The sequence below is a fragment of the Lontra canadensis genome, unplaced genomic scaffold (genome assembly GCF_010015895.1).
Source record: "Lontra canadensis isolate GAN:19392208 unplaced genomic scaffold, GSC_riverotter_1.0 scaffold68, whole genome shotgun sequence".
NCBI lineage: Eukaryota > Metazoa > Chordata > Mammalia > Carnivora > Mustelidae > Lontra > Lontra canadensis.
Window position 1 is genome coordinate 10016359 of NW_022631062.1, and position 6668 is coordinate 10023026.

Consider the following 6668-nt stretch of genomic DNA (forward strand, 5'->3'; position numbering starts at 1 on the left):
TGTCTGGAACACCTCTTGCTTCTGCTCCACAGCTACCTGGACTCATCAGCCAAATGTCACCTTGCTGGCACCACCTCTCTCTGCAATGTGGAGGCTGGTCAACACTCTGCCCACCCAGATGGTTCAGGTTTGTGAGACACAAATGGGGCAACCAGTTCGCCTACCTGATTTGCATCTCCTTACACAAACCCAAGGGGAAATGTCATAGTCAGCAAATCCTTTGGCACCTTCCCTGTAATTACAGAGTATTCCTATCTCTGACTCCCACCAAAATGATTCATCAAACTGTTCTTTTATGGAGGAACACTGGGTTCTGATGACTTAATGAACTCTAGCATTGCCCCGGGGTGATCTGTACACCCAACTAAAGGAGGGAAAATACAAGCTCTCCCCAATCCCCAGGATTATTTCTCCATTCTGCTCAACAAGACCAACTATGGGAAATAATCTAGGGGTTCATGGATGTACTATTTGTCAACACCATGCCCTGAATGGGTTGCCACTGTGAAGCACAGAGAGACAGAGACAGCCACTCTCCCACATGATGAAAGAATCTGGGTATAGAAGAACCAAGGAATAGTCATCCTACAGACGAAAAAAAGCTCCTGAACACCCACTTACACAAACCAGAGAAGTTTGCCTGGGGATTAGCTGCATAGATTCTCATTATAAAGCCCTCTTCCTCCAAAACATAGTTTTGTGTATTTTTTTTTAATGGAATGTCTTATTCCAGGTTCCATTATTCCAGGTTCCATCAACTCTAGATATCAGATCCTGGACCATCAGATCCAACATACAGAGGATCCCCAGGTCATTTTTGTTTCCAGGGAACTTTGCATGGGAATTGCATAAAAACACCAAAAAATGAGAAGTTCTGAGCCCATTCTCCCAAATGAGCACCACAAAGGGTGTACCAAGTTTTCATCCTGAACAATAAAATATAAGGCATAAAAGTGTTTCCAAATACAGATTCCCATGACAGCTCCATAATCAACTGGTTTCACGTCTCATCAGTGTGTCCGTTCAATGGTTCTTCTCCTTCCAGATTCTGGGGCCCTAATTATGCACCCCATCTCTCTTTGTGTTATGAGGTGAGTTTCTTGGGAGTTGCTCAGGGCCTTAGTTATCATACCATAAAAGGTTTTTCATTCGTGTACACTTGCATTCCCTGCTAGTAATTTGTTTCCATACGATTTGCACATCTTAATATATTTGGTACTTGCTGGCTGCACTTTATGTTAATAAGTGCAACTAAGTGTCATTATCTGTCAGGTTTCAAGTGGTGATTAATGCTATTCACTGAGTCATCGATAGTAATGCAACACCACTATCATAAGCAGCCATCTTAAAATCCAAATACGAAACCATTGGAAGATAAGATACAAGATGTTGGCCAGACTGGGGGCATGTTTTCTGAGTTGAATTCATCAGAAATGATCCTGTTCATGACAATGATTGGAAATCAAGCCTGTCCTCAGATTGAGTGCTTGTGGGAATGAGTTGGAAAACCTTGATTTTACCTAAATAGGTATGACTTGGCACTTGGCTACTCTCTTTGAAAGAAATGCATGTATTTTAAGATATAAACCCTAATGGACACTTGAATAGGACTTTGAGTATATGTAAACAATCATGATAATGTTGGGTATGGTGTCCTGGTGAAGATCCACATCTTCCAAGAAAACCTGACAGGATGTCTCCCTTGTCAACATTGGCATTTTTTTTGAGATGGTAGATTGTGCCTACGGAACAGGGTGTTGCCTCCAGTAGGAGGTAGAGTTAGATGATAAACAGTCTTCTGCTTACCACAGATGGTGGAGACCTTTGCTAAACTCCTTAGACTCTCAAGTTTGCTTTCTTTCTTTTTTTTTAAAGATTTTATTTATTTGACAGATATCACAAGTAGGCAGAGAGGCAAGCAGAGAGAAAGAGGAGGAAGCAGCTCCCCGCAGAGCAGAGAGCCCAATGCGGGGCTCGATCCCAGGACCCTGGGATCATGACCTGAGCCAAAGGCAGAGGCTTTAACCCACTGAGCCACCCAGGCGCCCCATCAAGTTTGCTTTCTTAATGGGTGAAATCACGGTCATACTTTCACATGTACATACACACTGTTACAAGGTAACCCTCTCAATGACTCTCCCTGACTGTGTCCACTGATAATTTCAGGTGCCCCCCAGAAAGGGAGTCATCATCCTCATCTTTTGCAATGACCAGATGCTGAGGACTGCACAGACCCTACCAGGTGACATGGAATCAGGTTCTCCTGCCCTCCCTAGAGGTGAAAGCTGGGTTAGCCAGATAAGGACAAATCCCATCCCGCCTTTCTGACATAAAAATGTTGCCTGCTACTAACCCAGTTTCAGGGAAGATGTAACACATGCATCTTTTTTGCAATGAGCAACATGCTGAGAATAACCTTTATGGAAAAACGGCCAGGGGCACTTGGGTGGCTCAGGCGGTTAAGCATCAGCCTTCAGCTCGGGTCATGATCTCAGGGTCCTAGGATGGAGCCTTGAAAGAAAGGAAGGAAGAAAGAAAGGAATGAAGGAAGGAAGGAAGAAGGAAGGAAGGAAGGAAGGAAGGAAGGAAGGAAAAAAAGAAAGAGAGAGAGAGAGAGAAAGGAAGGAAATGGCCAGACTCCCATCAGATGCTGCTAACTATTCTGCCTACAAGCAAAATTGTATTTGTTCAATGAAATGGTTTTTTTAACTTTATAAATTTTTAACTTTATAATTTACTTTTTTTATAATTTTAAACTTTATATTTTTTTAAAATTATGTTAGCCACCATACAGTACATCATTAGTTTTTGATGTAGTGTTCCATGATTCATTGTTTGCATATAATACCTAGTGCTCCATGCAATACGTGCCCTCCTTAATACCCACCACCAGGTTCACCCATCCCCCCCACCAAAATCCTCAGTTTGATTGCCAAAGTCCAGTCTTTCATGGTTTGTCTCCCACTCTGGTTTCTGCCCCCTTTCATTTTTCCCTTCCTTCTCCTAATGTCCTCCATGCTATTCTTTATTTTGTATGTCTTCTTTGGAGAAGTGTCTGTTCATGTCTTCTGCCCATTTTTTGACTTGACTTTTTTTTTTTTTTTTATGTTGAGTTTGAGGAGTTCTTTATAGATCTTGAATACTAGCCCTTCCTATGTAGCATCATTTGCAAATATCTTCTCCATTCTGCTGCCTGATTTCAAGCTATCTTACAAAGCTATGATCACCAAGACAGCATGGTACTGGCACAAAAACAGACCCATACATCAATAGAACAGAATAGAGAGCTCAGAAATGGACCCTCAACTCTATAGTCAACTAATCTTCAACAAAACAGGAAAAAATATACAATGAAAAAAAGACAGTGTCTTCAATAAATGGTTCTGAGAAAACTGGACAGCTATGAGTAGAAGAATGAAACTTGACCACTGTCTTACACCACACACAAAGGTAAACTCAAAATGGATGAAAGACCTCAATGTGAGGCAGGAATCCATCAAAATCCTAGAGGAGAACATAGGCAGCAACCTCTTCACCATTGGCCACAGCAACTTCTTTCAAAACTCATCTCCAAAGGCAAGCGAAACAAAAGCGAAAATGAACTTTTGGGACTTCACCAAGATAAAGAGCTTCTGCACAGCAAAGGAAACAGTCAACAAAAGAGACAAGCCACGGAATGGGAGATGTTCAATGATGTTTTAGCAATGCCAGGGAAGAATTTGATATCTGCTGTAGACATCAGATTACAAGGCTGAGTCAGAATGGCTTGTTCATCAAGAGAGAGCATTCAATTCCAGGATGGGAGAGAAATGTGAAAATAATCAAGTAGAATAAAAGATCACCAAGGACCCCCTGAACACATCCTCAGTTGAAACAAGGATGCTGATGAGCACATGGAAAGAATTCTACCTGGGATATTCAGAGGGGCATCTTTTTTTTAAATATATATTTTTTTATATTTTTAATAAAATATAGTGTATTATTAGCCCCAGGGGTTCAGGTCTGTGAATCGCCAGGTTTACACACTTCACAGCACTCACCATAGCACATACCCTCCCCAATGTCCATAACCCCACCCCCCTCTCCCTACCCCCCTCCTCCCTGCAGCCCTCAGTTTGTTTTATGACATTAAGAGTCTCTTCTGGTTTGTCTCCCTCCCGATCCCATCTTGTTTCCTTTATTCTTTTCCTACCCCCCAAACCCCCATGTTGCCTCTCAACTTCCTCCTAACAGGGAGATCATATGATAATTGTCTTTTTCTGATTGACCGATTTTGCTCAGTATAATACCCTCTAGTTCCATCCTCGTTGTTACAAATGACAAGATTTCATTTCTTTTGATGTCTGCATAGTATTCCATTGTGTATATACACCACATGTTCTGTATCCATTCATCTGCTGATGGACATCTAGGTTCTTTCCATAGTTTGGCTATGTGGACGTTGCTGCTATGAACATTTGGGTGCACGTGCCCCTTCGGATCACTACGTTTGTATCTTTAGTGTAAATACCCAGTAGTGCGATTGCTGGGTCATAGGATAGCTCTATTTTCAACTTTTTGAGGAACCTCCATGCTGTTTTCCAGAGTGGTTGCACCAGCTTGCATTCCCACCAACAGTGTAGGAGGGTTCCCCTTTCTCCGCATCCTCGCCAGCATCTGTTGTTTCCTGACTTGTTAATTTTTTTTTTTATTCACAGGCGCCCTGACTTGTTAATTTTAGCTATTCTGACTGGTGTGAGGTGGTATCTCACTGTGGTTTTGATTTGTATTTTCCTGATGCCGAGTGATATGGAGCACTTTGTCATGTGTCTGTTGGCCATCTGGATGTCTTCTTTGCAGAAATGTCTGTTCATGTCCTCAAAGAGGCATCTTGGAAAAGGTAACTCTTGGACTGAAGTCCTGACAAGGTGCATCTAAGGTAGGTCAGACAACGCAGGTTTTCCAGGTGAAGTTCTTGCAACATAGGAGCAAGTAAATCATGAAACATTGGGGACATGACTTTGTCACCTAAAGCTTGGATTTTAGCTGACAGGGAAGGAGAGCTGCTCCATGACTTATAGCTAATTGCTGAGTTTGCAACAATTACATTTGAAAAAAGGAAAATATCGATTGCAAAGACAATGTGATGATGTAGATGGCATAGTTCCTTCAAGGCTATGCTGTAGGATGGCATTGCCTGTATCATGGCTCTGGACAAGTGCATTTGATACCTCCCCAAAGGCACAAGAGGTGAGCAGGGGAACCCAAGTCTGAGTCCTGTCTCCCACACACAACAGCCTGGGCAAGAAGTCTAGTACCTCAAAATATTGCCCCACATGATGTCGCCGCAGCCACCACCCTGGCTTTCAGATTGGGCGGAGAACGCCATGCCTGTCTTTGGAGACCACACAAAGGCATGTCTCCTGCAGCCACTGCCCAGCATATCAGCCCCTTCCATGCAGGCTTACCAGGGCCACTGTAGAGATGGTTCTCTAGCACACAGGCTGAATCCCACTGTTGTGGGGTCACGAGATGTAGCAGATAAATGCCCCCAGCTCACTTTGACTTTCAGCGACAGGTCCCGTATTCATTTTAGCACAAATATGTCCCACATACTGCATGGGGATCTGATGCCACGGAAAAGCATTTGTTGCTTATCCAGAATCCAAATCCAACTGGGGCCTTTAGTGTCATGCCAGGCCCAGCCCACAGCCTGTGAGCTACGGCACTGATAACAGAGCCATCGTCAGCATTTATGACACTGATTAACGTGACATGCGACCTCACTGGGTGGAAGTAGACAAAGTCACATTGCCAGGGGAGGCTCTAGACCACTGGGTACAATTCATAAATATCCACGAAGAAGAACCTCACCAAACTGATGATGGAATGTTTCATTCTTATTTATAAAGGGATAATTTATGTGCGTGTGTAAGGGTGTATGTATGCCTGTGTGTGTCCATGTCTGTGCCTATGCGTCTTTGCATGGATGTGTGTTGATGTGTGCCTCTGTGTCTTTCTGTGTGCACATGTGCGCTGTCTCTGTGTATGCTTCTGCGTGTGTCTTTATATGGGTGTGTATTTGTGCCTGTGTGTTGTGTGTCTGTGTACACATGTGTTAGTCTCTCTGTGTGTTCACATGCATGCTATGTCTCTGTGTTCCTCTGTGTGTTTATATGTGTGTGTGTGCACTCTTGTGAATGGCCAACATGGGCCAGCTAATGAGCCCAACAGCCAAGACAAATGCATGAAAATCCAGGCAGGAATGTGGCTTTGACCCAAATTTCCACTAATATTAAAATTCAATATTGGAGGCTCTGCCCAATGAACAAAATAAGCACAAGAAAGAAAGAACGGGTTCTTGCTATCATTTAAAAAAGTAATGTTCAGCTCAGAAAACCAACAGTCAACAGAAATTCTGATAAAACTAACTAACTGAAAGCCTTAGGAATGTGCACCAAAGGGATGGGTTGTGGTGTCATAGCCAACTATATGGCATGAAGCACAGGCTGTGATGGTCCTCAAGGCCAGGGGACAAAGATGGACAAAGCAAGGGTGCAGGGCTGCCTGGGATGTTGGATCATCATGGCAAAGAAAAAACTAAAGCATTATTGGTACCAAAAAACATGGGTGCCATGGTCACGGGTTGGGATGGCGAGTTCCCATTAGCTCGTGTGCCACTCACCCAC